The 25,598-nt window shown below is 39.1% G+C and overlaps 1 long non-coding RNA gene across 2 annotated transcripts; it reads right to left on the reverse strand.

Annotated features, from left to right (window-relative positions):
- LOC139145914 (uncharacterized) lies at positions 1-25,309 on the reverse strand. 2 transcript variants are annotated; one of them, XR_011555049.1, is made up of 5 exons: positions 25,016-25,309; positions 22,849-22,932; positions 13,384-13,443; positions 12,242-12,409; positions 1-965 (listed from the first exon to the last, which is right to left on the reverse strand). It is a non-coding gene; the product is annotated as an uncharacterized lncRNA (long non-coding RNA). The 2 variants fall into 2 exon arrangements; XR_011555048.1 differs by lacking the exon at positions 1-965 and adding an exon at positions 1,997-2,262.
- Between the last annotated feature and the right edge of the window lie 289 nt (positions 25,310-25,598).

The following is a 25,598-nucleotide window of genomic DNA, read 5'->3' on the forward strand; positions in this document are numbered from 1 at the left end:
CATTCATTCATGATTGTTGTATTTATGAGATTTCACTTGTACTCGGAATTGAAGAAAAAAGCATAACAGCTTGAAAGAGAGTGAACTCTCTGCAAGCCACACACTGCACTGATTGACTGGAGTATTATCCACAAATATGAAAATGGTATCAAGCACAAGATTTACAACACAATGGTAATGCAGTAGGTCTTGTCCAGTGTACAAATTCCTCTACTATGGTGTTGGTAGATAACACTGGTGTACCGCTTCTCTACCTCCTCTAACATTTCTAACTCTGACACTATCAGTTTTAGTAATGGCGTAACACCACTCTTATCTCCTGCAATGATTGTGACTTTGGTACTTTCAGTGTCATGTGTACAAACTGTTGCCATCTTGTAATCCAGTAGTGGGACTGTGGCTGCAAATCCTATAACTCAAGAGGGGTCTATTCAGTCTATTTGTATCACAGTGTTGCCTGTCTTGTGGATGTGGCTGCAAATCCAAACACTCTGGTGGGGTCTATTTGCATCACAGTATTACCATCCTGCAGTTTACCGTAACAGTATTGCACTCCAGAGGGTTAGCTATTTCCATAACAGTACTGCCAACTTGTAGTCTTAGTCTTTGGATGTGGCTGCAAATCCTATCACTCCTGGGGGTCTAATGCGATCACAGTATTGCCAACTTGTCTAGTTATGGATGTGGCTGCAAAGCCAAACACTCCAGCGGGGTCTATTTGCATCAGTTGCCAACTTGTAGTCTAGTAATGGATATATGGTTGCAAATCCAATAACTCCAGAGGGGTCTCATTCCATCATGGTATTGCCAACTTGTAGTCCAGTTATGGATGTTGCTGCAAATCAAAACAATCTAGTGGGATCTATTTGCATCAAAGTATTGCCATCGTTTAGTCTGGTACTGCCAGCTACATTGGTTGATACAGAGAGTGCAAACAATTCAGTTGCTATCTCAGTAGGATACAGCTGTATAAATGAAATACAAGAGAAAGCACAAGTGTTATTACCGGTAATCCTTTTCTCTGCAGATTACCTCAATGACTGCTTCCATTTTCTAAACATTATCTCATCAAACCATACTGATATTGATGTAGATTCTGACAAATATAATACAAATAGAAGGTTCTACGACAGACTATATATACTGGTAATATATATATATATATATATATATATATATATATATATATATATATATATATATATATATATATATATATATATATATATATATATATATATATATATATATATATATATATATATATATATATATATATATATAAAAACCCCGTGTTCTGAACGAGTGTGGCTGCGTCATGGACGAGTGATTCACCGTGTAGCGGCCGTATCCCTCCAAGCTGTAGGCGACGGGGATATGGCCGCTACACAGGGAATCACGAGTCTGCTACGCAGCCACTTGCAGCCACTCACGCAGACATACGAGTGAGGTATACGGGGGATTATATATTTATCACATGCATAGACTCAGTTTTGCGTGAATGAACTGCCTCGTGTATTTTGTATTCATCTTTGCATGAATAAACCTTTCAGCAATGATAATTACTGGGAAAGAATGTGACGGACTATTTTACAAGAATTCATACACTTGTGTTATGCAGTCGTGGCTTGCATGGTCACAGTTGACTTGACTGCGCTCAGCTGTACATGTCAAGGTTAACTTTGAGCACACTGAAGCTGCTCTTCCGGATATACATGTAAGTGTCTCTGTTAGGGCTTTTTCTGTGCGAATCAAGTTGAAATAGGAAAGACTATCCGATTCTCCCACTTTTGCATTTCAGGGATTTGAAAATAAGTTCAAACAGCTGATTTTTTGTTTATGTTTTGGAGTTGCTGACTGCCAATCGTCTATGATCAAAGTAAGTGCATGAAACAACAGCAATAAGCAAGTTTCCGCACTCTCTACTTGCTGTGAAAAACGCAGCAGCTGGTGAAATCAGAATGAAGTAAACTCATTTTTGATACTGTTTCCCCCACTGCATGTTGTGACCTCATCAATGATTTAAGTGAGATTGTTCACTGTGAGCATTCATCCCAGAATTCTTATCATGGATTGTCAAGCTCCGTACCTGAACAGTGATTTATGGCATGTCTATGCAGAATAGTTGATGGTCCGAACACTCGGTGTGATTCACTCCTTGTTCTTGTCATGTGATTCTTCACATTTCAGAAATCCAGCCTGCTAAATTTCAGATCTCCATAGTAGCCAGTTCTTTGCTGGTTACCATCTCTTCATTGGTCACTAGAACAAACATCATGTAAATACTATAACACTTAGAAGTAAATCATCATTACGTTTGATACATTTTAATTTTATTTCTTGTTTCCAACACTCCTTAATTAGTGCATAAACTGTCATCAGATCAGCTATGTACAACACAGCTATTAATCACTTCATTTTGATTTCACTTGAAATTCATTCACAGAGATTACGCTTTGTCTAGAACTTGTGTTATCAGAGTGATGATGTCATATGATATGCAAAAGGAGTCTTCTCATCCAGAAAAATTATCTACTAGTCCCAATATGTAATAGTATTTTTATGTTTGAATGTATGCAAAAGGCAGTATATACTTAAAGGGACATAAGCTGTAACTTGTGGCAAGTTTTCAGTGCTCTGCTTCTGTATATCAACTACCGTGTCTGACCCTAATCAGTTTGTCATGCTGAATTTCGAGTATTCTTTTGGCAACACAGCTTGTATGTGTGTAGTGATCATTGTTTATTGTTTACAAGTGAATTCTAGTCCGGACTTGAATACAATTTTTAACAATAACAATGGAGATTATACTCATACAGGTTGTGTTGATATGCTAAATACTTGGCATTAAATTACAGTTTAGGGGTTCAATGCACAAAACAAAAGCTCTGAAAAAAAAAAAACAGCCAAAAGATAAAGCTTATGGAGCTTTAACAAATCTAAATCGGGCGCGACTCAGTCTGCCGACCCGTGGCTCACATGCTCCTGACTTTGTGCGAGTTTTCTCCGGATTTTCTCTATGAATCTTTTCTAAAAGCTTGCAAGGATGTATTTAAAGATGTTTGGAAAGTGTATTGCTGTTCTGGGTGTCCTGTGCGTCGTATCTGACTCGATACGGACAATTTTAGCTGCAGAGAGATACTCCTATGATGAAAAGCCTGCCATATTGATTTCCTACACACGTGAGTACCTGCTGAGCTTCCGAAACACCAATACTCCTGTTCCTGATATAAACACTGACATACAGGTAGACTGTTTTAATTCAAAACATACAGCAAGGAACTTCAAGAAAAAGAGGGGGTCAAGAGGAGGAATAAGGAACAGAATGAGGAGGAGAGGTTGTCGACTCCCTCTTCCAGCCATTACATTATCGAATGTGCGTTCTCTTCATAACAAAATGGATGAACTTTCAACGTTGTCAAAGTATGATTGCGACTACCGACGAAGCAGTTTATTCTGCTTCACAGAGTCTTGGTTATCGGAAAAAAATGCCGACATCAACTTAGATGGATATACAACCATTCGATTTGATCGTGATGCCAAGAAAACTCATAAAAAAGTCGGCGGTGGCTTATGCATGCTCGTCAAAAACAGCTGGGCAACAAATTTTACAATGAGTCAGTTCAAAGCACTTTTTAAATTCTAATGAATCGTTCAGGCCATTCTATCTTCCTCGTGAGTATGGCCAGGTGACCGTGATACTGGTGTACGTGCCCGGTCCCGATAATAAACTGGCAGCTGAACGTATAGCTGAAAGCTACAACAACGCAGTTGATAGGTCAGTCGATCAGCCGGTATTTCTTCTTGGAGATTTCAACACCTGTGATATCACTAAATATTTGCCTAATTTACATCAATATGTATCGTGTCCAACGCGTATGAATAAGACCTTAGACTTGTGCTATGGAAACGTGGCTAATGCATATACTGCAAGGTGCCGTCCGCCATTAGGAAGATCAGATCACAATGTTGTACATCTGTTACCCAAGTATCGGCAAAAGCTGAAGAGAGAAGGTCCACGAATTCATAACTTTCGCCTTTGGACTCACGATTCAATTGACCAATTGCAGGATTGTTTCGAAACCACAGACTGGGATGTTTTCTTTGATGGCTGTGGTCAGGATGTGGATTTACTAACAGACACAATCTCGTCTTACATCAATTATGCAAATAACAAACCATGGATAAACAAAGATTTAAAACACTGTTTAAATGAGAAAAAAATGTCATTCCTAAAAGGAGATAAAGTCAGTGTCAACAAATTTATGAAAGAATTTCGAAGTAAAACTAGAGCTAAACTTGAGTACAAAAGTAAAATTGAAAAGAAATTTACAGGTGGTAATGTCAGGGAAGCGTGGCAAGGATTAAATGTAATGATGGGAAGGAAGCAACAGCAGCAAGGTATGCAATGTAATGATCCAATTATGTTTGCCAATGAATTGAATAATTTTTATGCACGTTTTGATGTTTCAGATTTTAGACAGCATTGTGATGAAATTTGCCATAATCTAATCCTGTCCCCTGTTAAGGTCGAAATTGATGAAGTTGTCAAAGTTCTCGTAAAGGTTAATCCTCACAAAGCCCCTGGACCTGATGGTCTTAGTGGAAAGGTTTTAAAGGAATGTGCATATCAGTTAGGCCCGATGGTTACATGTACCTGTCTTTTTCAATTCTTTCTGGATATCCATACTGTTCCTCGTATTTGGAAGACATCAACTATTATACCAGTGCCTAAAAAAACGGGTGCTAAATTGTTAAACGACTTTAGGCCAGTAGCTCTGACCTCCGTTATATGTAAATGCATGGAAAGGATTATATGTAACAGGCTCACCACGTCTCTGTCCGATCGTATGGACCCGCTGCAATTTGCATATAAGGCTAAGAGAGGAGTAGAAGATGCAACCTTAACACTTCTCAACTTAATTACGAGTCATATGGATTCCACTGGAAATTTCGTTCGAATTTTGTTTATGGACTTTTCGTCAGCATTTAACACAATACAGCCTCATGTTCTGCTCAAACGCCTTGTTGATTTGCAAACCAACACTACATTTATTCTTTGGATCAGATCATTTCTGTGTGATCGGCCACAACGTGTAAGCATACAAGGTCATCTTTCGAGAGAATTGATTCTAAATACGGGGGCTCCCCAAGGCTGTGTACTATCACCCGTTCTTTTCTCTGTTTATACAAATGAATTAAGATGTAATAACTTCATTCTCACTCTCATAAAATTTGCTGATGACATGGCCTTAGTTGCACGACTCAAAGACGAATACTCTCTTAGTCGTTATCTTCTATTCATAGATTATTTGAAGTCTTGGTTTGACCAAAGCTTTCTTGAATTAAATGTCGGTAAAACTAAAGAACTTTGTATCATGGGAGCACAGAAGCAAGTTCCGGACTCATTACTTCGACCGATAAATATAGATGGAAAACAAATTGAAAGAGTGTCTCTTTTCAAATATCTTGGTACAATTTTAGATTCGAAATGTCGTTTTACAGACAACATTGAATTTATTTGTAAAAAAGCACAGCAGCGCTTATTCCTCCTCAGGAAACTGAGAGGCTTTAATGTCAGTAAGAATATTTTAGTAACTGTGTATCGTTCGCTTGTTGAGAGCATTTTAACGTTTAATATTGTATCCTGGTACGGGAACCTCTCAGTTAAGGACAAAATGAGATTAACACAAGTTGTCAATCTGGCAGGAAAGATTGTTGGTATAAAACAACGGCAACTTTCAGTAATATATTACCAATCTTTGAAGAGGAAAGCCATTCAGATCCATCAGGATCAAACACACCCACTCAGCACAGAATTTAAAATCCTCCCGTCAGGTCGACGACTTAAGGTACCTTTTGCGCGTAAAAACTTGTACAAAAAGTCTTTTATACCTTCAGCTGTGGCAGTTTTAAACTCAGAATTTTATACGTAATTTATTGTTTTTTTCCCCAGACTGTGTATATATGTGTGTGTGTTTTTATTGTAAGTCAGGAGCTTTGTGGTGCCGAGAGAAAATTTTCCATTTGTGGATGTGCGTGTTTCATTTATGGACAATAAAGTAATTTGAATTGAATTGAATTGAATTGAATAGATTTGTCTGAGAGATTTGTGATTGCTCTACTGGTATGGAATAAAGAGGATAAATGAAAGTGGACGAGTGATTTCTACCATAATGAAGAAACAGAGATATAAATGGCTACTCTCCTTAAACCCTTTAGAGTAACTAAGTTGCCTTCTAACATTTGGCCATCAAAGAGGTCTTGAAATAGCCACTTTACTGTTGATTAAGCCACGTTGATCATGCATACTGACATTATGTTTGTATGAAAGAAAAACAGTGGTGGTCGGTGTAATAAATGTAAGGTTTACCACTATCGGCACCCTGCTGCCAGGATTGAGAGAATGTTCTACTACAGCAGACATCAGAGAAATTGGCACACCCAATTGGCTGAGCAGTTTGCTATATGACCTGACGTTTATAAGAAGTCTGTTTTATTGTGTGAAGATTTGACTGATTAGGAATCCACCAAACTCAGCAGGCAGCTGCTTCACTGAGTAAACTGATCTGCCTATACTGGAAAGATTTGAAAGGGGAATAAAATATTGTAGAGTGTAATTTGATATGGTGTAGTCATTTTATGTCCTTTCCTTTAGTATTTGAATTGCAACTACAACAAATTGTGTTTTACACTCTTCAATATTTTATCTCCCCCTCCCCCCCCCCTTTTCAAAACTCTCCAATGAACTGGGTGCTAGTTGAAATGGTTTGTTCTAGTTCTGATATAGCATCTTACAGATTATCGATAGCATCCTTGGCAATGTGTTAAGACCAAACATCCCAATGTGTTAAGACCAAACATCCTCTTGTCGACAATGCTGATAGCAAGATTGAACCCAGTATGGATATTTCACTAAAAAACATCCCGGTTCTGGGAATGAATGTCTACATGCAAGCCCCGACTGAAGTTATAGAGAGGCTGAAAGTGTGGTCAACGCATGATATGGAAGGCTTTGTATTTCCTGAAGGATAGAGATAGTATTGATGAGCAGACACACAAGGAGAAATTTGGCTTCAAAACAAGAAAATGCCCACCACAGATTGAAATGATGAAACCTTTTGAGGACGACATGCTTGCAATGATAGAAAAGATCAAATTCAGGAAGACGGATGACACCTTCCAAAACAAGCTAAAAGCAGATATCAAAACTGTCAAACAATCAGATAAAATATTTGTGCCTGCCAAAAAAACGAGAATTTTCTACAAGGTCAGTAATACCTATTACGAGAAACTGCTATGGAAAAACATAACAAAGACTTACAAATTTGCCAACGAGAAAGCATATACTGACATGAATACTGAAGCAAAGAACAATAGCAGAACATCCTGGCATCAACAGCAGAATGAATATACTGGCCAAACAACAAGCATTTGTCACGTTGAAAGATCACAAAAACAACTTTCACAACAACCCAACCTGTAGACTAATCAACCCGAACAAGAGTGAAATGGGACGGGTGAGTATTAGGAGATGCTTGACAGAATAAATGCCGAGATAAGATCATCCATTGGTGTAAATCAATGGAGAAATTCAACATCAGTGATAAACTGGTTCAAGGCGCGCCATACCAGACAAAAGTTACAAATTCATAGTATTTGATATCCTCAATGTCTACCCGCATGTCCCTTTGTTTTGTGAAACAGTACACCATAATATCTGATGAGAATATCAATGTCATAATGAACGCCAGAAAATTGCTTCTATTTGATAAAGATCAGCCATGGATGAAACAAGACGATAAAGATATGTTTGACGTCCCAATGGGGAGTTATGGTGGAGTAGAAATATGTGAACTGGTAAAGGTCTCTAAATCCTAAACATCCTTGCACAAAAATAGTAATACATGACACGATGGCCTAGCTGTCTTCAAAACATCTCAGGTAACATTAATAAAAAAGGAATATTACATCCCTTTTCGCGATATAGGACTGAAAATAACTATCAAGACGAACTTAAAAATAGTTAACTTCTTGGATCTAACATTGACTACAATACAGAAATCTTCCAATTTTATAAGTGCAATGATTTAAGAAAAATGAGTGCAAGTTAATGAGTCTGCTTACCTATGTACTTGGGAGAGTATGTTGGTGATTAAATTTGAATTGCCTCTTTTACTTTTGTCTCAAGGGAGTATATTAATGAAGAAAATATAATGAAGTATGTGATAAAAAGATGTTGCAAAAGATTATGAAGAATTTAACTAGAAATGCTATTGAGAATTTCTCTTGACATTTGATCTACTCCAACAGATTACAGATATCATCACTGAAAATGTGGAAGATATCCTGGTGACAGCAACTAGAAAGCACAAGGTGTTGAAACTGGTATGAGATCGTTGACCTTGCCATCAATTTTATCAAGAGCTATGTACAAGTTATCCATAGTTCATTTAATGACACCAGTTGTCTTATGTGGTGATCACATGTATCACATCTTTAAAGAGTTAAACTGATAATTTGATGCAAGACCCGAATAACTCCTCTCCCATCATTGGTGAACACAAGCCGTAAAATCACCAAGATGTTTGACTCACCTTTTTCTGTGCCAAGATGTTTTTTACCAAAATACATTAACAATACCATGGAGTTCATATACAGTGTACTAAGATAATGCATATATATTCAATACAAATACAAATAAGAAATTATTCTTAGTTGACCATGATATCAACAACGTTCTTCTTTTTCTTTTATACTTTCCAGGTTAAACCAGAAAAATAAATTACCTTTTATTTCTCATGACACAAGAGTAATTGAGTTTTTATTATATATATATATATATATATATATATATATATATATATATATATATATATATATATATATATATATATATATATATATATATATATATATATATATATATATATATATGTTCGCTGTGGTTTTTCGGGGTTGTCCCAGTGTTTGTTGGTGGCGTGGTTATGATAAATTCGTTTGTAGGATATTACACACGTACCAATCTTCTGGTTCAAATAGTTTATTATAACAGCACAACGTTTCGTCCTAAAAGTAGGACTTCCTCAGGTGCTACAGATCAAAAAGTTTCAACACGGAGTAAGTCACAGTGATATTTAACGTACAAAAGTTACATGTCGGAGAAAATACTAAGTGACAGTATGGTGAAAATACAAATTAAAGACATTAACACCTGACGGCCTAAATATTCACAGCTAGCTACTCCCATTGTCTTTATTCAAATTCAACACTAGCGCCCTCCCAGCCACACTATAAATACACATTCAAACATTCTCCCAATTGCCATTCAACATCTGAGCCATTCAAATAGGTAAGAAACAACTCCTGTAAATACAAATTAAAGACATTAACACCTGACGGCCTAAATATTCACAGCTAGCTACTCCCATTGTCTTTATTCAAATTCCAACACTAGCGCCCTCCCAGCCACACTATAAATACACATTCAAACATTCTCCCAATTGCCATTCAACATCTGAGCCATTCAAATAGGTAAGAAACAACTCCTGTATTTTCACCATACTGTCACTTAGTATTTTCTCCGACATGTAACTTTGTACGTTAAATATCACTGTGACTTACTCCGTGTTGAAACTTTTTGATCTGTAGCACCTGAGGAAGTCCTACTTTTAGGACGAAACGTTGTGCTGTTATAATAAACTATTTGAACCAGAAGATGGTACGTGTGTAATATCCTACAAACGAATTTATATATATATATATATATATATATATATATATATATATATTATATATATATATATATATATATATATATATATATATATATATATATATATATATATATATATATATATATATATATATATATATATATAGAGAGAGAGAGAGAGAGAGAGAGAGAGAGAGGCAGAATTGGAAGCAAGACTTCTGAAAACGCTCCCTATATATATATATATATATATATATATATATATATATATTATATATATATATATATATATATATATATATATATATATATATATATATATATATATATATATGGAAAAAGCTCCCTATATATATATATATATATATATATATATATATATTATATATAATATATATATATATATATATATATATATATATATATATATATATATATATATATATATATATATATATATATATATATATATATATATATATATATATATATATATATATATATATATATATATTGGCAGAATTGGAAGTAAAACTTCTGGAAAACGCTCCCTAATCTTCCTTTCTATGAACAGTTCATACCGGTAGATGATGCTTTCAGTATATGCACCTCCATATCAAGAGCATAAAGTCATTTTTCAGCTAATACTTGCCAAAATCAATTGCCAAAACCAGACACACAACTGAGAACAATTCAGGCAAATTTCCCAATATTGCCAAAATTAGAAACACTGAGACTAGTAGCAGCTGAGAGCAATTCAGGCAGATTTCCCTATATTGCAAAAATCGAAACAGACAATAGCAAGGAATAGTTAGGGAAATACAAGTGCACTCACCGGTAAAGGTTATACAACAATTCCCAAAGAAAAAGAGTGAGGCTACAAGATCTGTACTGTACAGTCACCACCAACCATCAAGGAGCAGATCCTTTACTATGCATTAGTACCAGCAAACAGAAGTTTGCACTTGTTTTCTGATAATCCACCACTTCCATTGGCTGAAATGCTGACAAATGACCACTCAATTCCATCCATCACCCATTTTCTCATGAAATTCCGAAGAGCAGCGAAACAAATTTCTGGCAAATTTGTGTCCCCACAAAGACTTAGAAATGGACTTCAGTTGGGCTATTATTCAGACAGCCCTACTTGCATTCAATGCTCAAGATGTGAATAACTACTTGCAGAAGACCTGGGCAGTTATTAATGGTGTATGGGCAATTCCCACTTCTCTCACAGTCATACATATCTGTGCGGCTCATTTTATTCATGCCATTAGTCGCATTTTGGCAAAGAAATATCATGACAAAGCCCTGCCGAAATTCCTGCTTTACATTGCAGGACTGGTACAGAATTGTACCAAGCTTGTTCATCATATAACGATCATAACAACCTTGACAAGATGCACACCGCTTCAATGGAAGAAAGCTTGGTCAAGCTTAAAAAAAAGATAATGAAACTCAAAGATAAAGATGTTTATCCTGACATCACCAGCTGTGAAATTCCTTATGACAACTTTGAAACAAATGAGGGAAACACTATCAGGAGAAAGTCTCACTTCTTTCAGTAATGGCACAGAAGGAAGCTAACACCAAAAGCAAAGAGTGCATATTACAATCCACCTACAGTGCCTCTGAAAGAACCATCAATTAAGAAACCAAGATGTGAAAAGAATGTGGCAGCTGTTCAAGAAGAAAAGTATACAGAATGTAACATCTCCAGTAAATACAGACAGCTACTACAAAGGTACAATGGAAGTGCTATAAGAAAGAACCACCAGAAGCTACACATCACAGTATCGGTACAACAACAGCAACAACAGTGAGATTAAATCCAACAACAACAACAATGATGAGATTAAATGCAACAGCTGAGGGTATCAGCAATAACCCCTTTTCTCAATGTTTCCAATGGAATGAATAAACACTGGCTGCTGATGGAACCACAGTGAAAATGACAATACATGTCCAGCTGATAATATGTTGATGATTTACGGCATCATACTGAGCAGAAGGACAGATACTCAACAATGGTTCATTAACCAAAGCAACGACGCTAACAGGACTTCTTACAAAATAAATGGTCAAAAGGAAAAGCAACATGGTTATCTCAATTTCCAGTCAAACCACTGCAAGGAGTCCTACCGGTAAACTACTGGGGAGGAGAAGTTACCTATTTACAACCTCTACTGACAGCAAATCAAACAATAACCAGGACAAGGAAATACTCAATGGTAGACTGTTCAAAACAGAGTGACAGAGGAGATGGCTACCCTGCCAACTTTGAGGTTAGAAAGTTTAATTTACTATTTCATGCCTGAAATAACTTATTGCAGATAATTGTACATAATTATGAGATGGAGAGTAAAGGAAGCACTGAGCAACTTACATGTTTAAAGTGACAAATATAAACATTGAATGAGTATATTGATGAGTAGTTCTCGACCTACAGTAAATCTGAATTTCCATGCGAGCAGTCAACATCATCTTGAACTTGAAATTGAAACACTAACACACTCTTACACTTACTTTTTAGTGAATTAAAACTTTCACTGACTCTCACTTTTATTGTGTCCCATTCTACCGATGTCAGACACATTCACAATGGTAGCAAGGATTACCTCCAGGCAGCCATAAACTATTGGTTTGGTCTTGGTGAGAAGGTTGCAGTGTGTTACAAAGTCACTAAAAATTCATCTGAAACAAGGGAAAGCAGAAGAGTTGTTACAGAAGAACTTGTTGAAGAGGGATCAAAGTGGATTACGAAAGAAATGCATAAACATGTAATGAATTATACGAATTATATGAATTTGAAAAAAAACTTTGGCAGGTGATCATTTGCTTACTATATGTGGTAAAGTCCCATGTCTCCTGCTGTAAGGGTTGAACTTCATCGTTCCATATTGCACCATCAAGGTAGTACCCTAGCTGAAATTCAAAATAGGTGAAGACACTATTTTACAGAGTTTCAATAAATAATGTGTGGTTTACTGGTTCCACTGGTTTCACAATGATTGACATTGATGCATCAAGTACAAAATTACTTTGAATTGATTTTAACTCAACAGGGTAGATTATTATCAGCTTCATTATGGACAATCAAATTCAGTGGATTTTCAAGGGAAAAGGGACTAGCATCATGTAGATACTGAATGCAAAGCAGAATTACTTTGAGAACCTGAGAATTGTAACAGCTATTTAACTTTTAAACACTGGATTTGAATTTAAAATCAATATATTTGCATTTCTTATTTATACCATATACTGTAATTTAAAAAACTGTCTACAAGAAATTTAGATATGTACAGGAGGATAGTGACTTGTAAATCATGCTTACTGTATGTTTGTATTATCTCACAGGGTAATCTCTTACTGTCCTGGAACTCTGACAATTACACAAACAACATTCAAAGGTGGTATTGCCCCAGTACCTGCACCTAATAGCATTCTTTGTTGAAGCAGCTTATATTGTCAGGAAAACCTTTCTGCATAACCAGTGCTAATTTATTGTACTTTACTGCCTCGAGGTGACCTGTAAACCCATGTGGGCTGGTTGCACATATTGTACCTTACAGTCATGTACCAGTATTGTATTTTGTCACATTTGCAGCGGCGAGCTGCGAGTGTAAATGTCACTATAATAAATATCAATACCATATACCATACCATACCTGCAAGAGACGTCTCATATCTTGCCGAAACAAAGCAGTTTACATCAGTTGAAGAGATACCTGAGAATGTCACCATTGAAGATATAGTGTAAGTAGAATCCATACATATATATATCCTTTGGGATGGGGGGGGGGGGGGGGGGGGGAGAGGGAGAATCACATTTATTTTTATTTCATTTTCAATAAACCTGTAGCTCATCTTTAACTTACTGGTACAGTTGTTAAAGTGATTTGTTGAATAGACTGTACAGCAGTCTTAATTCTGTAGTACAGTCAAACTGTGTATAGTGGTCATTCAATGGACCAAGAAAAAGTGACCACTATATGGAGGTGGCCTTTCTATAGAGGTAGGGTGGCCAAGCCATTTTTTCTCTTGTTTATACACACAGTTTAAATGGATTTTTAGCAAGAATGGGGTAAAAGAAGAAAAATAAAAAAAAATTATGCAAATAGCTGTATCCAATCAAAAGTTACGACTTTTTAAAGCAATAAAAATGCCTTTTTCGCGGACAATTTTCGGCAAATTTTAAAATTATTTAATGAATGCCGATTCCTTCAAGTTTGGCAACCCATAATTTTTTATTTACTTCACATGGAATCATTAAACTATGTGTCTTGTGCACAGATTTACCCAATATTACAGAAAAATCAAGATTTGACTGATGCACAGTCTTGGATTTTGAAACTGTGAGTGTTGAAAATTGAAAATATTTTGTCTGACTTAGTCAAAATTACGGCGGCACCGTACCATCGAAAAATGGATGGATTTTTATGTTTTTATGAATTTTGAATTCACATAACTTAAAAACTAGAGCTCACAATACAATGAAATTTTGTCACAATGTTATTTAATAACACTTAATTCTAACAAATCAATTTAAACTGCCAATTGTCTTTTAATGCAGTTCATTTTCAGCCATGAAATTGTAAGAAATAGCTGTCCCTAACTTCAGCCTCAGGCAGGCTGTCAATGGTGTGTCAGTGTGACTGCCTTCCGCCGCCATCTTGAGTCACACTGTACTGAGGTCTATGAATGAACACGATTTTGTTTTTATGATTCGTACTTGTGCTCGTGGACAGATTTTCGTCATATTTCACAGAAATGTTGGAATGATGTTTAAAAAGAGCATGCTACAAGTTTTATGGCAAAAATATGTATCTAAATGGGAAAAATCTACACCGAATTTACCGTACTCACTTTACCTCGTGTTGCTGGCTAAAATTCCCAGAATACAACAAAAACTCACCACTACATGTAAATGGGATGGTCTGCCACTTCCTGGCTAAGTTTCACAGTTCTATGACAGCGTGCACAGGGCCCGAAAGCAGTTCCGTTGCGAAATAGGTATTGACTGGATTCAGAAGTGCGTGCCATGAGCGGCGACCGCTCGAGCGCTGTGGCCGGTCAGTACAAAGTGGCATTTTGGAGAGGAAAAACACTATTTTTCTATCGTTTTTTCTTCAGTTTTTTAATGAAACCTGCCTCATACATCGATTTTAATTGGAAATATCCACTTTTTCAGTTAAACTGAGCTACTTATTTTCAGAAAAAATGGCGTTTAAAATTTCACGAAAATCAAATTTCACTTTCAGTGTGCTGAGTTGCGTATAATGTCGCAACATTTTAGCTTAACTTTGCCCACCTAATAGAGGGTGGGTGTGGCATTACTTTCGGTGTAGGTGGTGCACTAAGTGGTGAATTTAGGGAAAGATAAAAGCAATTATAAAATTCCATAACATAAATCTGTTAAAAAACAGAGAACAGCTATTTAGTATCTGAAAGCTTGTAATGCAGATGTAAATCAGTAAAAGTAGACTTATTTCGTGCATTCCAATCTGAGCATTTTTTGATAGAGTCATTGAGAGTCAGATATATTGACCATTATATACAGGTTTTGTACCAAAATGGAGCAATTCCATGTGACCACTGACCACATAAGAGAGGTGGCTGTTCTGTAGAGGGCCTTTAACATGTAAAATGCCACGGGACTGCCACAAATTGACCACTATAAAGAGGTGACTGCTCTGTAAGGGTGACCACTATGACAGGTTTGACTGTATTAATAATTATAAGCACATTTACAAACTGTAGTCTTCACTGTTGCAGTGTGAAAATTATACAAGCTTGTGAGTGAAATGCCGAAATTCGGCGCCCTGTATGTTTATTTCAATTTAAATATTTTCAAGTAAATCTATCAATTATGCGATTATATTAATTAGCTCAGCATTTCAATCTCTAGCACTTTAAATTCTAAGGTGGTAGTAGTAGTGAAATAATTCCAATAACAAATTTCAGTCTCCAAAAATGGTATAAAAGTCATTTTTCAGTCTCAACATGTTGTGTTACTTCATATGATTTCCTGAAATATATATCCAACAACTTGCAAAACTTGGCAACAAAATTTTCACATCTTATTATTCCTGACAGTGGTGAATCTCAGGGCTGTGTTGTCACCTGTTGTGCATTCTTACATGTATTTACCAATGTTTGATTTTTTATCAGGAGCATATCAAGCTTCTTAAATTTGCTCATGATGTCACTGTTGTGTATATATTTAATTTAATGAATGGTTATGAATAACATCAATCTTCCAAACTTTTTATCCTGCACCTACGGTACTCAGTATTCACATGCACCATGGCTGATGGAAGCCACTTCATTTGTATTGACAGAGAAATGAGTAATGGCGTTTGGCCTATCTAAAACCAAACACAGGAATCCAACTACAGAATGGGGAACCATGTCAAGAGTATAGGTATCAACTATTGTATCTTGCACTGTAGTTTCAGATAGACTAGTGACAGAGGGATAGATTGACTGAAATATAACAGAGTTCTCATTTTTGATATCATGCCAGCAGTGACTATGACATTAACCCTTTTCCTGCCAAGTCGGTGAAAATCCGCTTGAAATTCGGTGTAGCTAGAATCTGAGCAGCCACGGCCGTTATCCTGCCAAGGCGGTGGAAATCAGGCTACTTTTTGGTACCCCCTTTCCTGCCTAGTCGACGGAACTACGTGTAGCAAACCTTGCTCGCACTAGGGGTCGTTCGAGGACAGGTTTTGGGCGAGGAACGGCGTTTGCTCTCGAAATGGGTTCACAGAGAGTCCAACGACAGGGAAAGGTGCGGAAGCTACCCAGCCAGTCCCCCACCCCGGTGGGGGACTGGTTTTTTTGGGGGGACGAGTAGCGTACTTGGCAGGTTAGCACGTTGACGTATTCTAGCGGAGTTTTGGTTAACTTGGCTCTGAGGCACTACATAGATTGCGGCCGAAATTGACCGTCTCGGCAACGCTAATCTGTAAGGCAACCGCCTAAGACCGCCTCAGCTGGCGGTGCAATTTTTTGCCAATGGTGCGAGACGAAAATCACGGACTTGGTCCTGATTGACGGGAAGTGCGGACGGATTTGACGGACTCGGCTTGATTAGTCCCTGACATGGAACTGATCCGAACGGACTTGAGCGACATTTGTGAAGGGTAACCACCGCTTTTAACCGACTTGTTACCTTCTCGAAAAGACTACCCACTCAGATGTCGGACGTTGTCGGCTGCACTTGGCTCTAGACGTTCAACCGTGCAACGAAACACACCGCCTCAGCCTTGCCATTCACGAACATGGCCTCAAAATTTGATACCATTGTTCACCGACTTGGCGGCTGCGGTTAGGTGCGTGAACCGTTGTTCACCGACTTGTTACGCCTATGTTGTCCCTGTGAAGTTCGGCTAACGGCCGAGTCTAACGGGAGTTGGCAGACCTGTGTTTGGTTTATACCGTAGTATGACCGACTCAGGTAGAGGTACCTGTCGGTATATTCCGAGTTTTACGCACTCGGGCGTCAATGACGGGTCGTCATCACCGCTGATGACGTAGACGTGCTGGCCACGTTATTTGAAGGAGCCATGTTTGCCCAACGGACGAGGCCGAGACAGCTGTTGACAATTTTGGCATCCTTCATCTTTGACCGCCTTAGTTGGGTAAAACGCTCGGCAGGCGACGGTTATGACCTAAACAAGCCGCTGAAGCACTGTTCGTTGCCGTACAAGAACGAGACGGCCAGTCCATTACTGCTTAATGGGCGATCTGTCGGGTTGGCTTGTCACCGACTTGGATGACAATACGCCCTGCGCAGGCGTACTTAGAAGGGACATGAGGTTAAAGAGACGGGTTTCCCACCCGTACTAAACATGGGCTTGGGCCAACGTCCTTGGGTGGCAGGTGCGCATGCCATGTACCCAGCTGGACGGAATGTCAAGTTGAGATGCTAATGACATTGACTATGTTATGCTAAGTGCTCAAGGGATTTGCATCGCAAATGAGTATTATTAGCATATCAAATGGTGCGGACAGGCAATTTACATGACGGGTAGGAATGTCAGCGCCGGTTGGTGGACTGATTGCCGTAGGTCCATTATAATAACAGGTGGATGCATATATTAACACCCCTGCGTCCAATCATGTCCAGGGCTTTGTTTCCCTGTGGCTTTAAAAGGGAGGGACCTGCTAGTCTGTCGACACTGTTCCAGACATGAGCTTGACGGACCGCAAAAGTTTTCTGAAGGCGAGCAGACGACTGAAGCTCAAAGATGCAGAGTCTCCGGGCGGTAGTGGTAGCGATTGTTGTGATGTCCCTAGTAAACGTTCTAAGAAGTCAGGCAAGAAACGCTCCCGTTAGGCGAAGCTATCTCCGGCTGAAAAACCCAGTGGTAAGCGTAAACGTAAGACCGATCGTTCTGCCGATGAGGATGATGACGGGTCACCGGTTGCCAGTGGTTCTCACCCCGCTGCTCCGGGAGAGACTACTTCAACTGCAGAGACTACATCTGCTCTTGTGGGAGATACTTCACCTGCACAGACTACGTCTGCTGCTGCTAGTGAGACAGTGAGTAACGAGACGGCTGATGCCATTGGTTCTCCCCCGGCTGCTCCGGGAGAGACACCACCTGTTGTGGCACCATGAGCCCTCATCCTGCGTCAGGAGAGGTTCCTGTGCCCAGTGCGAAAGAGCTTGAGTCCTCGTCATCAGCAGAGGCTGCCCAGCCCGCTCCTGCCATAGTTTCGTGTGCTGCGATGTCCCCGCCGAAAAAGATAGTGCGGAGGGTTCGTTATCAGGATAGCCCACCTGATTTTGAGCCAGATATGATCCTTGATGCCGCTACGGGCGAGTTCAGGCCCAGACGCCCAGACGACGGTGATATCACCGCTGAGTCCGACTCGGAGGTTGACGAGGATGCGGCAGAGGACGATGACTTTTATGACAGGCAGTATGTAGGTGAGGCAAGCTCTGACGACGATGATGACGTTGCTGCTGTGTTGGCGGAGGACGACACCCCTCCTGTCTGGCGTATGTCGGAGACTACCGATGCTAATATATTTGAGGAGACCGATTTTGACCATGAGAGAGGACCGACTTTCACCTTGCCCAGCCACTCCCGTGAGCTCGATTACTTTTTTAAGTTTATTCCAGCTACACTGATCAGATTGGCCAAGGACGAGACTAATAAATACGCCAAATTCCACCAGCGATATATCGCTAGGAAAGTAGATAAATACTGGCGTAACGCTGACTACCGAGAGGTGCAGGCGTTCATTGGCGTCTTAGTCTGTATGGGTATCGACCGTAAATCATCAGTGGAGGATTATTGGTCTAGCGATCCCTTTCTGAGAAACCAGGGTATTTCTACTGTGATTACCCGCAGTCGCTTTCAGCAGCTTATGCGATACTTTCATCTGGCAGACCCAGAGAACGATCCACGTCGTGATCCTGATGAGGCACGCCGCCGACGTCGGTGTCAGGAGGATCCCCTCTATAAAATCAATCCATGGATGGAGCCCATAGTTGACAGGTGCGTAAATAATTATAAGATGGGTAGAGAGATCTCCATCGACGAGGGCATGGTGCGATTTAAGGGCCGTTCTAAATTTAAGCAGAGATTACCGCATAAGCCTGATCGAGACGGTTTCAAGATATGGCAGCTGTGCAACTCCACCACTGCATACATCGCTAACTTTGCACCGTACCTAGGTGTGAATTTCGGGATCGGACTGATGGGAGACGGCAGGAGCGAGGTGTGGTGAAAAGAATTACGATGGAGCTGGTCCAGCCATTCTGTGGATATAATCACAGCCTATTTTGTGATAGCCTGTTTAGCACGGTCGTTACTGCTAGAGAGCTGATGGAGACCAGGATCTACATGGTCGGGAGTTTTAACCGCCGTAATCGTCGCACCATGCCCCCTCAATTAATTCCGCCGGGTAAGAGGAAGCGCCTTCCTCTGTCTGTTGGGGATATGAAAGCCACGACCAGAACGGACTCTCGTCTTAACATCACTGCTTATCAGGATAGTAACGCTCAGGTGCTGATCTTGAATACGGTCTATCCACCCTTGGAGTGCGTGCCAGTGGGGGAGGGAGACGAGCGGCGACAAGTGCCTCTGTCGCTGTATAATTATCGCCGGTACATGGGAGGCGTCGACCGAGCCAACCAGAAGCGCAAGTACTTTCACACTGGGCGCAAGAACCACAGATGGTGGACATATCTGGCATGTTACCTGATTGATGTTGCCCTGGTAAATGCATATATATGCTTCAAGCATGTACACCCTGATAGTAAGCTGACCCATAAGATGTTTCATCTGCGTGTCGGGAAACAACTCATTGGCGGTTATTGTGGGCGATCGCAGCCCAGTGTGAGAGAGGTCGAGGCCACCGTTTCTCTTGCCTCGTACATCAATCCACAAAATCAGCCGATGCACGTTGTCAGCCGTTTGGAGGGGCGGCAGAAATGCTGTAAAGTATGCAGCAGAGAGGGTAAGACCACTGCGAGCGGACGACTGTCTGAGACGTCCAAAGGATGTAGTCTGTGCGGGGTTCATCTTCACGAGGGCGAGTGTTTTGCGGCTTTTCATCATCGCATGATGCTACGAGGTAAGAGGAGCATTGGCGTGCAGACCTCTACTCACACAGCCCCGACGACACCCATCAGCAAGAGAACCCGACGTAAATAATGGACAGGGGACAGCTTCGCCTACAGTGGCTTGACTGTATTCTTAACACGGACCATGATCACATTTTGAGCACGGTTGTGCCGTTTGTTTGTGCTTTACGATCCCGCTGATTGTAAATTGAAACACGGATTATTTTGTACAATCCCCCGATTGTAATCTTTGTAACACGGACCATGCACTCGGACGTCGAGACAGACTCTGAGATTTATTATTCGGCATAATGTAAATTATTCCCGAATAAAATACTATCTATGGATCGCATATTTTCGTTTGTTTTGTTTAGACGGATTATTTTGTACAATTCCCCCTATTATAATTTTTGAAACACGGATCTGCCACCCCGATTGTCATTTTTGAAACACGGACCATGCACTCGGACGTCGAGACAGACTCCGAGATTTATTGTTCGGCATAATGTAAATTATTCCCGAATAAATACTATCTATGATCGCATATTTTCGTTTGTTTTGTTTTTACCCCCACTTTCGTTTTTGGCAGATCCGTAAGGACGCTATAGTAATGGATGAACGTGCGTTGTATCACGTGGGAGGGGCACAGCCCAACGGAGGCTGTGCTCGTGCGACGTAGACGTTGTACCAACCATCTGTCGTTGGGGTTAGTGCATAGAGCAGTTGCACTGTCCAGAGCTAAGGTGGTACAAAACTGCACCTTAGTAACAACTGCACAACTAACCTGTTAGGAAACGGTAACACTAACGAGCTAAGTGTGCACTGAACTGGCCAAACTACGTACACGCCTTCCTTCAATGGCGGAACTATGTCGTTGACACTACGTCAAAGCAGACTGCACTGTGCGACTCTTCCAAGTCGTTCAAAGTACGTGGCCAAGTGACACAACCCAGGGGAAACAGGACAGGTTTGAGGGTGCTGCCGCACCCATAGCACTAACCCCTGGGTCTTCTACTAACCACGAGAGAGGTGACGTTTCCCCGGTGTGGCCGTGCGTGCCGGCGAACGAGCTTTACTTCCGCAAAAGTAAGCTAGAAAAGGGCATAAAAGTGCACGTCCCCCGGGGCAAACAACGCCCGTGACCTCGTCATTTTCTGGACACAACCTCATCAGCGGTTGCCCCTCTATACGGGCATGCAAAAATTTTGAAGTCTAACACGTATATGGTTGGTAATCGTACCCCGAAAATGCGGTATTTTCCCGCCAAATGCCTGGCAGGAAAGCGTGCAGGAGAGCCTATCTTCTGTAGACACGGAAAAGGGGGCCGGTTTTGACCGACTTGGCAGATAACGGACAGGGGCGCTCGGCAGGAAAAGGGTTAAGGGTGATCCAAGCAACTAATTTTTTTTACCAATATTTTTGTTATTTTCTCTAAGAATAAGACTTATATATGAGGATGAGATCAAACAAAAAAATCAGTATGCCACCAGATTAATTCGGCAGCCAGAAGGATTTGAAATACACCCACTTTATCCCATTCAAATGACAGAAATTATGAATCTCCCGTAAGTGTGGCCAAACCCGATATATTTACTTTCAGTTCCTTTCTTGAAATACTGCACTTGTTTTATTTACATGTGAACTATATTGAATAATAAATGAAAGTTTTAGCTATTTTTTCCGCTCAAAATGTGCATAAAAATTTACATTATCACTTCTCAGGCCTTCCAAAGCAACAGTTAAAGCTGTTGCAAACTTAAAGTAATGACCACGCCTTATCCATACTTTGTAGAATTATTTTGATTTCCAATCCAACAATTTTGTTAATTTTCAGATAAATTATTGTTCAGGTATTGCACATTATTTGCATCAAATAAAAATATGGGCTCACCAGCCTATTTACAATGCTACATCGCTTAACATCACCCCTCTCCATATGTGAAATGGGAAAAATCACAATTTGATGAATAACATGTCTTTTTCAATGTATTTTGTTGGGATTTTTAAATACTTTGTAAGTATATCGACATTCAAACATTTAAAACTTACAGCTCAAAGATAACATAATGATCATTCAATGATCACTAACAATGTCCGCTTTCATGCTAAAAGCTCTGACAATAAGTTGTATGAAGATAGGTTTCCATCAAAATCACAATGTAATTTTTACAATAAGCAAGGTCCCGTACAGTGGATGCGTGCGTTGTAGAGTGCGTGTTCTTATGTTTGCAGCTATGATGACCTAGAAGTGACTCGATCACCCTTAAGCTATCAGAATGGATAATGATTAAATTGTAACTAACTTTCTTTCATGTCTTGATAACTCAAAGGAAAGAGTGAGGGCATATGTAAAACAAATCAAGAGCATATTGTTTCTGTCACCCAAAAAGCTAGTAAGCATCATGAAAAGTTCTCTTCTATGTGGCTTTGAATTGTCAAATGTTTGATTAGTATGATGCACATTTCATTAAATATACATTTTTGAGTAAAAATGGTCACTGCGTAACAGATAGAGATTGAAACAAGCCTCACTGCAAATGTGACTTACCTTGATGAGTTCTGTGCAACTACCGGTATATTGAATTTTGGTGGCCCATGGTCCTAACACGACCAGTTGTAGAAACTTTGAGCCCTAGGGGAAGGCATCAAGAAGAAATATGAACATTACTGATTTGTATTTGATAATTAGACTGAACTTTATGGTTTTCAAATTTTCAAACTAAACTACTTGTACTACCTTGTGCATGTTCATTTTGTCAGTAATGTTATTCTGGTGTGCACTAGTCAAGAATCTTTTACTAATACAGTCTGTTTTGACAAGAGTAATGTTGGATGTTCCATAGTCTTTTGAGGAGTGCTACAAGAAACTTGTAGTGGCAGTGAGTATGTAGTGCAATGTGAGAAAAATTGTTAATTATTTGAGTTTGTACAAGGTCTGATCTTCAATTTTAGGTTGTAACTTGACATCAAAACTGTACTACCAATAATATTTGTGAGATACATGTACATGTAATTACAGTTATCTAATTATGGAGCAGTACAGTGCAATGTGTTTGTTTTTTTATTTGGAAGCTACCGTACTTGCATGTATTGAAAGTTTGTATCCAGAACTCACCTTAAATTTATTCATTCATAGGGAATGTTGTGTAGCATCATGTGATATGTATGTACATTGTACAGGAATAAACATTTTGCATGAGCATTGGCTCTTTCTTCAAAACCATTCTCTTTTTACTTGTTTTTGGATGTATGAGTTTGAATGTGGAAAGAATGATGTTCAAACTTCTGGCCAACTCATAATTCTTTCTAAAATACATGTAACTATGGAACAAGTAACAACCCCATTGTGATACTTTGAAATTGTGGGCCAGTGTATGAAAACATGTGAAGTATGCCAGCAGTTGTGTAGTTGCCTTTTGATCCAAATGATTGCCAATTGCATCTACTTACTAGGTCATTGCAAGGGACACCTCATGACCAAAAACATGAAAATTCTCAAAAGAAAAGTATTTGTCTCATAAATTTGAATAATTGTATGTAAGATTATGTCCCTGAACACCTGTAGGCCCATTTTGAAGTTTTTCATAATTTTTCAAAAAGTTACAAAAATAACCTAAAAAGGAAACTGGCAACTGATGTAAAAATTGTGGTGATGAAATGACATCTTGTCATCTCCACCCCTCTACCCTAGTCACCTTGACCTCCCACTCATACCTTGTCCTTCAGAATAACTTGTACATGTATCATGATCTCGAAATCAAATCATTCAATGTTGTTTGATGCTCATAGCATATAGTGGAAGCTAGAAATGCCGAGATTTTCAGACGCATAAGTTCTCACAGAAACACCATTAAATATGCGGGATTTCACACCAAAATGCCGCAACATGTGTGGTTCGCTTATTTTGAACTCTTTTGAACTCTACAGGGCCTTCTCTACTGGTGAGCGAGGTCGCAAAAACCAAAACTCACCGACCGCCTCACCGTAGAACTACATGTTTGCAGCTAATCATATAGTGTGAAATAAATTTGGCATCTACTTGAATTTTTAGGTGTGCCCAGAAATAAATATTCAATAAACATTATTTATTGCTTGGTTATGCTTTTCACAAAACTGATGCAGAATGAATGAATGAAAGTCAAGGTGACATTTTAGTATGATTACGTGTAGCTGTGAATACCATGTTGTGGGCTAGTTTGAAATAAGATAACCAAGGTGAAAATCACCAAGCCGTAGATCTATTATTGACCCTATTTGAAACTGTTCCTCAGCTACAACATCATGTATTCACCTGGAGATTCAAGAATCTCACCCACCTAAATGTAACGGTACCCTTCTAACCACAAGTTGTCTGAGCTCCACCAATGACCGAAGAGACACAATGAACACAAGCTGCCAGAAAATCATAATTTTATTTATTTGATCATTTCTTCCCGACCTTCCTTATTTTCATTTTCGGACAAATGATAGAATAATATGGAAGGGATTGAGAGATATAATCCCCAACTCTTTCTGTATATTACAAAATACCTAATAACTGAAAAAAACATGGAGAGGCTTAATCATGTCATGGTCTCCAAACCGATTCTGTAAAATAGTTTACCCTAATTGCCTTTTTGGGAGTGTGCAACTTTGTAATCACCTTGCTGTGTGTATTTCAGGCGAGATAAACACTTGCGAGTGTAAATTAAAATTGGCGTCATCCTCATACTCACTTCAGCTTCACAGGGCAGGTATGGATTTTGAGTGTGAGATGCTGCGGTGTCATTTCTTCACTAGATTGACGACGGTCAGATCTGACTATTCCCGACAGTTGTGTATACACAAACACTTTGACCATAGTCTATGTTTATACTGCTCATGCTGAGTGAATATCGCCTTCACAGGTCTTCAAACTGGATGGGACAGCCGTGTTTTCGGTTAACATCAGTCACGATAGTGACAGAAATCATTGTTTCTTGATATGAACCAACATATTCAACGGTACAGCTTCGAAATGCGTACCAAAAAAGCTGGCCGTTTGTTTATAAAATCTTTCCTCGAAAATACCCACCTGGCAAATTGGTTTTAAAACTTTTCCTCCAAAAACAGCACAATTGTTTCGATTGCGGTGCTTAAAGAAGAAATATTTTTACCATTAAAATTAAATTCTTGAAATATTTTAAAATAATATATTATTACATATGTATATAAAGTTCTTTACAAGCGAATATTTTATATTGAAAATTACGAATGTTGGTCTTAAAATATGGAATTTTGTCCGTGACTTCATAATGCGAATACGAAACGGATTTAAAT

Source organism: Ptychodera flava, chromosome 12 (assembly GCF_041260155.1).
Source record: "Ptychodera flava strain L36383 chromosome 12, AS_Pfla_20210202, whole genome shotgun sequence".
In the NCBI taxonomy this organism is placed as follows: Eukaryota; Metazoa; Hemichordata; class Enteropneusta; family Ptychoderidae; genus Ptychodera; species Ptychodera flava.